This window comes from Melanostigma gelatinosum (genome assembly GCF_949748355.1).
Source record: "Melanostigma gelatinosum genome assembly, chromosome: 2".
NCBI classification, from domain to species: domain Eukaryota; kingdom Metazoa; phylum Chordata; class Actinopteri; order Perciformes; family Zoarcidae; genus Melanostigma; species Melanostigma gelatinosum.
In genome coordinates, this window is record NC_136635.1 from 9,332,433 (window position 1) to 9,343,532 (window position 11,100).

Consider the following 11,100-nt stretch of genomic DNA (forward strand, 5'->3'; position numbering starts at 1 on the left):
TCCACTTTCCTGCTTCCTTTATTTTCTTTCCCAATCCGCTCTGCCTTCTCAATCGAAACCTTTTTGTTGCACAGAGAGGCAATAATTCCTTACCCAGGATCACCCATAGATACCCGCTCTCTCCCTCTCTTTCTCTCTCGCTCCATCTCTCCATACGGGGCATGTCATTTAACATGCCTCCAGTCACCTCTCACAGTCAGGAAGCTCATCCAACCAGTCATTCTCCATGCCCATTGTTCCTAAATGAGGGCCATATGCGCTGCGGCCAGCTCTGGTCATAAAGACACACACACACACGCCAGGGGTGATACCAGTGTCTATGGGAGAATGTGTGTGTATGTGAGAATGGCACACATTGCTCTGCACAGCGCGTGTGTATGAATCATTATTGTGTGTGACAGTATATGAGTGATTATATGTGAGTTTCTGTGTATGTGGGCCTGTCTGTGTGTGCGTGTGTGTTCCCACAGCCACAGTGGGGTGCGGCGGATGGAATGTGTGTTTCTCGGCAGGACCAGTTCGGCCATTATTATTAAACATCTGTCTGCAGCACATTAATTCCCCCACTCTGACGCATCCCTCTCTGCCCAGGGATCACTTAATTGAAATCCATAATGACTCTTTCTTCCCTTCTCTCCCACACTGAGCAAAGTGAAGCTGGAACATATATTTCATTCAAAAAAGCAAGTTTATATCAGCTATTATCGTGTTTTACTGCCACCACGTTTAAGGTAACACACAACACCTTGGTTTTCTGTAAAACAAGGAATGATGGTGACTTTATTTCCTATTAGTCCCTATATATAAACTGTATATATATACAGTTTATGATATTAAATAGAATACAACAAAACAAAGCAAATAATAGTGATTAATTTCATAGTTGACTGAAGATAAACATTTTCTTTGAGAATCAATTCGATTAATACCAAGCACAAACTAAGATGTTCAGCTCAGATAGATGATTGTATGATGGATGATTGTAAGTTACTTTTGGCACAGAGCATCAGCCAACAAGGCTAACACGAGGGCACGGCTGCCTGCTTTGCAAAGCGTATTTTATCATCTTTAAATGATATTTTATTTTGCACTAGTGGCACCTGGTGCAACATGAATTAATGTTCTGTCTTTTCCCATCCACTGGCTCTCAGTTTAATGTCGAAACAGTTTGTCAGTTTAGCGCCACTTCAACTTTCTATCCCAAAACCTAAATGTTTAACTTTTACTGTGGCTGTGGATAGTTCTGTCATTCTGTTAATTTAATGTTCATTAAAAATACTTTTTCTGTTCCATGCTCTCTCTTGAATCACAAATTCTCAAAAGGACAGTTTTTAGGAAGGACACAGTGAGATACCCAAAGCCCAACGTTAACTCCAGCTAACAGCAACACATGTGACTCATTAGATAAAATAGAGTCAGAATAATGTTCATTTTTTAACTTTAAGACAAGGTCGAATACAAAAGAGAGTAGCACAATGTTTGGTTCTCCAAAATAAGTTTAGTGTTTAATAAGCTAATGCAGTTTTAATCAAAGTTTTATAGAATCTTCTTGATAGGATGATTCATGGTATTTTCACCGTAGGCATTATTTTCCCGGTCCATTACAATTCCCCATCACATGCATAGAGCCAGCTCCAAAAAGTGATTAAAACACTTCCAGTTTGAGCTGATGTCATCTGTGTTACACTAAATTGTTATTGAAAATATAGAGGAGGCCCTCAAACCAGAAGCTCACCTATAGGCCTCAAAAAGGCCAGACGTTGGCCCTGGTCTTCTGAGCAAAACTATGCAAATTGCTCCTTAATATTTTCTACCTGGGGCTGCTGTTACTTTTTACAGTGGCAATGCTTTTAAACCAATTTGAAGCCATCTCTTTTCCCCCTCTCCATCTCATCCCCCTCCCACCTTTCCTCATTCCCCATCCTAATATCCTACTAATGGATAAAAACTATGATTGTGCCGGTAGAGGAGAAATATCATACCTTTATTAGCTCACCTATACCCACAGAGAGAGAGGGAGAGGGAGAGGGAGAGAGAGAGTAAGTAATGAATTGAGCATTGTGTAAAATAGTTTAATGCAGGGGTGGTTCATCATTATTTGTGGCGGATTTTGTGCAGACAGGGGTGATCCATTAGTATGGTCGTTTCCATCTGTGTATGCAAGTCTCAGTGTGTGTATCAGTGTGTGTGTGTGTGTGTGTGTTTGTCCCACCCAGAAGGACATTCGCTGCTGCCGGCCCCACTGTCACAATGAGAGATTCATCACCACACACATACTCACACACACACACTGGCTACAGTACACATGTGGCATTATTGGTCCATCATTACTCATCTCATTCTTCTTTTCAACAATTTGTCATTTTCCTAGATTCATATGGCAGAATGTTCACTGTGTGGACGGTCAAGGCGAGAATTACAAACATTAGATTGGATTGGAAAAAATGCAATTGTAGCAATATCAAATTAGAAATCATGACATATTTACATTCCGATACTTTACTCCAGTTGTGTTGGGTAAGAAAATGATTTAAAGATCTGATACAATTCTTCTGATAGTATTAAATTACTGCAAGGTGAGTGGGACTTATTAAAACAATGTTAAATTGAGGAAATTATCAAGAGTAACAGTGACTCAGAATTGGTTTTAAAGAAAATAATACAATAACTGTAGTTCAAATTCAAGTTTTATCTAACAATGCAGTAAAATCTCTTCATCCACTGTTTATTGCTTTAAAATTGTCCAATATTCTCTTCATGATAACAACCTTACTTTTTTCAAAATTATTTAAATCTTGTGTAAAGTCACACTGATGATATATTCTCCTGTGTTTTTGCACATTCTTCCCTTTCTAAAAAAAAAAATGAAAAAAATTGAAATACAGTGTATTCCAATGCCAGACAAACTACTCTTCTACAGTAAATGATGCGTCTGCATCAACATGATTGCAGGCGCAGCATGCATCAGAAATAAAGGCTGAGTGGCTGCAAGACTTTCTCATAAGCTTGCCTTATTTGTTAACAATACAATTTTTTCCATTCTATTTATTACAATTATACAGAAAGGAGGGGAAACTGAACAGAACAGCCATCAAAGAGGAGAGGAAGAGAGTAAAGATAAAGAGAAACACTTTTAGTGGCATGATTGCACATCTGATGGCACATCCACACCCACAATCACATTCTCATTTCAAAATAAAACCCGAAGTAGTTTAATGGAATTTAGATTTTTTTTTCAAGAGGGAAAATAAATCATCCAGTGCATACTCTGATCATGGCAGGGTGTAGACATGCAACTGAGGATTCTCTGTCTTCGCCCTCTCTGGAGCACTCCACCACTTACACGTCACTTGTTCTTTTCATCTGTCCCGGCGTGTCCCCTATTACACTCATCTCTTGCTCTCTTGGTCTGATTCGCGTCTGTCTTTTGCTTGCTCTGTCTGGTTTGCATTGCTTGCATGGCTCTCTCCTTTTCCCCCCTTCTGTGTCTGTGACATTAACCTCTTTCTAAGTTCTTGTCTCTCCCCACGCAGTTGTTTTGTTCTGCAATTACGACATTCTGAACACACACATTCTGTTAGTTCTGAAGCACAACAAACCTTTAGAATGCCCATGTGTGTGTATATGTCCTGTCCCCACAAGAGATAGTCTATTTCTCTGTGCTTCCAGCTAATTGGTTGGACCGTGAGAGAGACAGGCTGGAGAGGTGGCCAGATCTGACAGTGAGTGTGTGAGCGTGTGTGTGTGTCAGATGTCCTCTGGCATGCCTCTGAGAGCTAATCATAACCACACTGCAGAGATTAATGAAGTCAAGAGCAATCAGCCCTGACACACAAACAGGGACACACACATCCACGCACACTCACGCGCACGCACACAGGAATGTATAGCAGTTGGCTCAGATACGTTGGCTCAGATACTTTGGACCATGTTTAGTTGAGGCAGTGACATGTGGAGTGACATAATGATTCATTGAATCTCTTCTTGTGTGAACATCTGTACCTACATATGTTGCTATTGTCAAAGTTCCTCTTTGCATGCTGGCGTAACTTGTGCTCAGCCCCTCTGGAGAAGTTTTTTTTTTAAATCCTGTGAAATTGATGCATATTATACTGTGTGGGGAGAGGTAGAGGATTTTACCATGGCTACAGTTTAATGCTAGACAGATACATGGTTGAATAACTTCTAATGCAATATTAAAGCGGGACAGATTGATGGCATTGTTTTCTATCACTGTACATCTAATGTAATACATCTAATATTTTCCCTGGTGCATGATAGATGGAGGATGGGGTACTTCTACTGGACTTAGCATGGATGAGACATCGGGGTACCATGAATGGGGAAAGCTTTGTTATTGTTTCCTAGGAGTGAGAGGAACAAAAAAGGCTCTGTCACATGTTCATAGACAAAGCAGGGGAGATAAGTTAGCAGTAGTTCAGTAGTCCAGTGGGACACTTTAATCTCCTTAAATGCCTTCTGGCTCTGCTCAGTCTACTGGGCTGGATGTCCCTTCCAAGCAAGATTAGCAATTGACTGGTCAATACCATGACGTTGAGAATTAAGCATCTACAACCAGAAGCTATGCCAGACATGTCAACCGCCTCACATTATTTTTAAGTCTGGGCCTCGGGCAGGTGGTAATGGCAGTAGACTTATCTAGCTGGGGGCGCACCTGCCTTTGGGCCAGGAGGTTCCCCAGACACTGAATCTCCCCCCCTGCCCAATTACACACTTTTAAGGGTTTGGCTGTGAGTCCTGCCTTGGGGACACCAGGACCACAGCCACCATCTGCAGACCCTGTTCCTGGTTGTCAGCCACAATGATGACATCATCTGCGTAGGCTGCAGTAAGCACGTTGCAGTAAAGTTATTTTTCTAGAGACTGCCTCTGTGCTCCACAGAGGGGACCATGCAGGCATCTCCTTCAATGTGCAGGGTTAGCACTCCAGAGCTTGGCCCAATGCAGTCTGGTCCCATGTCTACCAGGCCATATTCACCACAACTGGGTTCTCTTTCAGTTGGGGATTATAGGTGCACTGAAAGAGTTGTGCATCTCAATTGGATTATCAAAAAACACAAACCTGCATGCAGAGAGGAAACTAAACCAACCCTGGCCACTATAACTTTCAGCAGGTGTGACGACAGAGGCAAACAGACTTCCAACCTCTCTGTGAGACAGATGAATAGACATGAGCACTAATTACCAACTGACGGCAGCTGCGACTGTAACGCCATGCCAGCCGCTGTCTGAAACCCCAGACTGACACCAAAACCACACCCCACTGCCACAACGACTATCATCCACGTGTGGTTGCTCGGCTCGTATTTGAGCAGAGAGAGGAAAAGAGAAACAAAAGAGAAAAGGAGGGAGGCAAAAAGTACATCACACTCCTCTGTTTCAGAGCTCAGGGCTTTCAGCTCCTCATAAAGACCTTGACCTGTAGCCCTTATGGGCCTTTGTGCATGCTTCACAGGCTACAGAGGCCCCTGATCCCATTTATCTATTTGTGGTGCGTGTAGGTGTGGTTGTGGTGTGTGCACAAATCGGAGAATACATTGCATGTTTGCTCTTGAGTGTGCATCTAATGTTGGTATGTGTGTGCATGCTTAAGTAGAGCCCGTTTCAGTTTTGCAATATGTGGCTGTTGTGCTCCACATGACCAAACCAATAAACTCACCCAGTGCCTGACACATAAAGCATCCGGTAGCTAACTTTTAGTTTGAGCCGCGAACATAAAGAAAACGTTATAATTCATGGGGAGGGATAAACCTGAAGAGCAACAAAATGTTGTTATGGGTACATGTTGGATGTGTCGTAAATTGCTCAGTCTTGCTTTATGATAAAGTAACCATGTTTGGCAGTTTAATTTTGGATTCTTCTCCATTGTGTTTGTCATATGATACCGTGTATAGCGAACTTTGATGGTCATGAATCTTGCTTTCACACAGTCTGCACTTGACTCGGGCCATGCTTTGAATGTGAAGCACATACTTGTTGCCAATGACCACACTATAACACGCATCAACACACTTGCATTTGTGGTTTACTGTGCGAGTCCAAAGAACTTTGACTGGGTTTGGACATTGCTCATTATTCCCACTGATAGATGTGTTTTGCCACTCCCATTTGCTGCTAACTGATTGAACGATTACTTTAAAATGTGTTTGTAAAGTATGTTGGAACAATGTAAAGGTAGACTGGATTACTCCAAATAAATAGTTCAACCATAACTTTTCTTCAATTTGTTTTGCTGGTAAAAAGGTTATACAATATCTTTACCCCACAACATATATTTTAGTTTTATCAGCTATGTAACACCAGCACTCCAACTTTATATCTTTTCTCTACAGTAACTACAGAAAACTCTAATAGTGTATGTAGTGTAATCAGATTACTTGGTAGAGTTGTATAGTCCATTACATTCTAACACTGCCCACTCACACAGTAAAAGCTTCATTCATCACAGAAGCAATCTAACTTTCAAATCAACAGAAATCAGCCCTGGCCACAGGTGACTGGCCTGGCCAAATAGCCTTTTGCGCGTGCATGTGTGTGTGTGTGAGTGAGAGTGAGTGAGCTGGCCTGTGTCTTTTGATGTGTATCAGATGATTTAGATAGAGGGCAGGTATGTCCAACACTGAAGGTCCCATGACTACACTTTGCAAAATAGCCCTACATTTCTTGCTTTTGATCCCATATTATTTCCCAAACAAATAAATGTCTAAACATACGTGTCTAAGTTAAAGATGAAGATAATTAAATATGTTCAGAGGAAAAATGAGGACCCTAACACATTGACAATATAAACAAGTATTGCTAATTTGTGGATTATCAAGATGAAAATAAGTCAATGATAAGTCAATTGTAAAAGGTTAAAAATGAGACTCAAACGGACGCTGCAACATATACAGCAGCAGTAGATAATGAAAAACAGATAAACAAGATAAAGAAAGGGATGGAAACCGACCCATGGTAATGGACATGCACAAAGAATTATGATAACAAAGACAGGGACGGTAAAAGATACAAAACGAGCAAAAACTAAAACACTTTAAGAGACTAAGACAAAGACACCTAAACCATGAGACAGAGCAGAAAGCAGTTGGTTCTAAGGCAAACAGTACATCATTTACAGGTATTCCCATACCAACTGATATCAGAGTGAATGTGTAAACCTGATTATGATGGGCTTGTCTCTTCACATGTCAGAGGCAGCAGCAAAGGTCACTGAGCACCAGGGAAGTATGAGGCTCTTAGGGAGGAGGAAAACACTAAATACTCCTAATCCCCCATTCATTTGCCGCATGGGTGGTTAAAAGCTACTCTCAGCCTCATAAAATTAAAACCAAGTGTGCGGCAGAGTGTAGAGAAGAGACGCAGATATAGAAAGATCGCAAGAAAGGAGGGGAAGAGAAAAATACTTCAATGATGAGGCGGGAAAAGATAGTGAGATGGAGAGAGAAAGAAAGAGGGAGGTGGAGAAAGTGTGAGGAAGTAAGGGGAATTCAGAAGCGGTGATGTGGAGCTCCAAAACATTCTTTAGCAGAATGAGCTGTCACCTGCACCTCCTTTGCCTGGCGATCTATGGTTCACACCGGCTGCCTTTGATTAATACATCCCACCTAAATCATCGAAAGTTCCCCTTTCCTTCTTCTCCATAAAATGCAATACACAACACAAATCAGCCTGTTAAGCAGTCAAGCCGGATAACAATCGGAAAATAATGCATCTTACCTGGGCCATCCTGATAAATTGTTCCTTATAACACCCTCCCTTAAACCAAAATCAATTCATCCGCCTCCCATTTTTATTAAAATCCCCAGTAATAAATCTTCCCCCAATGTTTGTTCATCTGTTTTTTGATACATTTATATCACTTTCAGTTCTGCTTCAGTGTTTCCCCTGCCTCAACAGCGTAAAATGGGAAAATCTATTTGGGGCCAATAGAATAGTTAAAGGGGTGTTATGGGTGCCTGTTCTTGTGGTGAAAATGGGCGTCAATTTGTGTGTGTGTGTGTGTGTGTGTGTGCGTGTGTGTAAATTGAATCGATAAATGTGGCAGTGTGGTGAGTAGATAGCACCCTTCCTCTTGCCTTTCTGATTAACCCACACAACTGAAAACCTGACAGCAATATAACAATATTAGAGGGTAAGTGTGTATGTGAAGATGTGTGTGCATGTGTTAGTAGGCCACTCACTACTTCAGAGTAGCAGCACCCATCTGTATCCTCTGTATCCTGCTTCACGTTAGCAGTGTTCACCCGGCAGTACTCCTCCTACTGCACTGTGAGGATATTTCAACAAGAGAACTTACAAGTTTAAAACATTTCACTCTGATGACTGAAAACAAGGAAACTAGCTGTGCTTAAAACAAAGAAATAAAGAAAAATACACAGTGATATATTTGGAGGGTCAATAGGTTTCTGACCACAATAACACAGAAACATGAAGAATCAGCGCTTTGCTTTGCCTTTTGTTTGACTTGCCACTCACCCACACTGCATCAATCTATTTTCCCTTTCATTAACTTACACCTTCAAACAACATTATATTCTGTACTGTACATTAACATCATCCTCATGCTCATACAAGGTCATAACTTCAGCTAGATTGATGATACTGTGGAGTTACATTAATTATGGTCTGTCCACAGAGTGTAAAGTGTACACTTTGCCCGTAGGAGTTGTTTCCTTGCTGATATCATTGTTTTACCCGAGTTTCCATTTAAGTACATAATGAAAAGCTGACTGTTATTTTACCGATATAACAAGAACAGCACTTGATACCTTAATATGAGTTCAACTTGACTGTTGCAAGAAACGTCTCCGTCAAAATTGGTCGTGCGTGTCAGCTATATTCCATGCTTACTTCAGTTTAAACAATCTTACAGAAACAAGCCAATGTGTTGACACCGACCAGTGGTCCCGTATTCATTGGAAGACGATTGTGAGATTGCGTTTCCTGCTACTGCCAACTTGACCCTGCTCCTCCCTGCACACCTGACCCGCATTCCTTCGTTAAGCCTGTCAAATTGTATCGATACCATGGGCATGACTTAAAGGTACAGTATGTAGCATTTTGGGGAATTTATTAGCACTTTCCATCTGCATCAGTCTGTTTATTTTTCTTCATGGTTGTGATGTTGTTTGCCTTTCTCTGAGGCATATTGTATTTCCTTGAAAAGAAAAATGCAACATAAACAAAGTTGTGCGTCCTTGCTTACTGTCCAGATATTTATGAACTTTGTCTTTACTTATTTTACCAGGTTCTAATCACAATCTATCTGTCTGTGGCAGGGTCATGATGGACGATGTAAGAACTCAGACAGCAGAATACAATAGGAATACAATACAATAAGCCTCATCGCACTGCATTGTCTCATTTGTTGGGTGATCAATGAATGCTTTGCAGAGTGCTGGGTCAGTCAGTGCTGAGAAATGTGCCGTGATTTATTCTAGGTGTTAAAAAACAATTTGTTTGGATTGATTGACGTTAATTAATTATGCTAATTGGGCAGGATGAAAACAGATGTCGTAAGTGCCCTCCTATTCATTCCTCAGTACAATTGGTCCTTTAATTACAGATGCTATTGGTTCATCTAAAAATAACTCACAATACATGCAAATGTTTGCACACAGTACACACGTGAAAACAGACTGACACATGCACCTGCAGTATGCCTGCTTACATAAATTCAGATTTGATTTGATGAACTTGGATAACATCATAATCTTTGTTCCCGTGTGATGTTACTGAATCATTGGTCTTTCAACTTGATTCTGGTCCGTTACACTTTGGACTTTTAGATCTATTTTCAGTTTTTTTTGTTTTGTTTTTCACCTTGGCTGTGTTTAAATCTCTTTTATGTAGACAATTGAAAATGTGAAATCAGACTTTCCCGTGTGTGTGTGTGTGTGTGTGTGTGTGTGTGTGTTTGTGCTGTGATCAACCATTGAGTTGCTATATCTTTCTCAACCAAACTTTTTGCATGTGTGTGTTTCTGTGCGCTCATGTACATGTATGTGTGAGAGTGTGTGTACATGTATGTGTGAGAGTGTGTGTACATGTATGTGTGAGAGTGTGTGTAAGTATCTGTGAGCTCAAATGGAGCATGCGCTGAGCCGCATGGATTTGCTGCTAAAGTTTGAACAGTTTTAAATTAAAATGTATTGCCCATTCTCAATGTATTGATCTCAAGCCCAGCTGTGTCAATACGCCGCCCCGGCTATTTTTCCAATAACTTATAAAGATCTGCCAGCCAGGCATAAATTCATTACATAGCTCTGAGTTTATATTCTCTCTTTTTTTCTCCCTGTCTCTTCCATCTCTTTTCCCTCTCCTACTCCTTTCTCTCTCTTTTCACCAACTCTCTATTTTTCTTCTTTTACCTTTTCTTCGCGGCCTTCCTCTTATTGTTCTCATTGACACAACCCTTATCCCTCTGTCTAATGCTGCGTTCACACCGGTCGCGTTGATTTTTTGACGCACTGCAAAAAAGCGTCCAACGCACTGCAAAAAAGCGTCCAACGCGCCGCCGGTCGTGTTCACACCGGTCGCCGCAAAATCTCGTAGCGCCGGAGAGGGGGCGTGGTTTATCGTCCTGGAAGCCTCGATCTGGCCGCCATTGTTTTCCGCCGTCAACCATGACAGGAATAAGGACAATTGCTGCTTTGTACGTGTTGTGGAAGTCCCTCAAACATCGGAATGCCAAACGCCGTCATGTCTGGTTCATAATATTGTTCAGAGGAGCTCCGTGGATTGTATCGAGCTGTATTCACTGTGTCTAGCAAGCCACCGGTCGCTGTTTACTACAGCTGTAGGAACACAAAATAAACTGATTTGGCTGTGATTCAACGGCAATAAACCGACAAAAAGGGACTCCGAAATAACTACGTAATGATGCCGATTTGTACTTGTCTTCTCCGACAAAAAGGGACTCCGAAATAACTACGTAATGATGCCGATTTGTACTTGTCTTCTCCGACAAAAAGGGACTCCGAAATAACTACGTAATGATACCGATTTGTAGGTTACTGGTCTTCTCAATGGAGCTCTGATGGATCGGTGCTAGGCTATGCTAACATCGTAGCAGCTCCA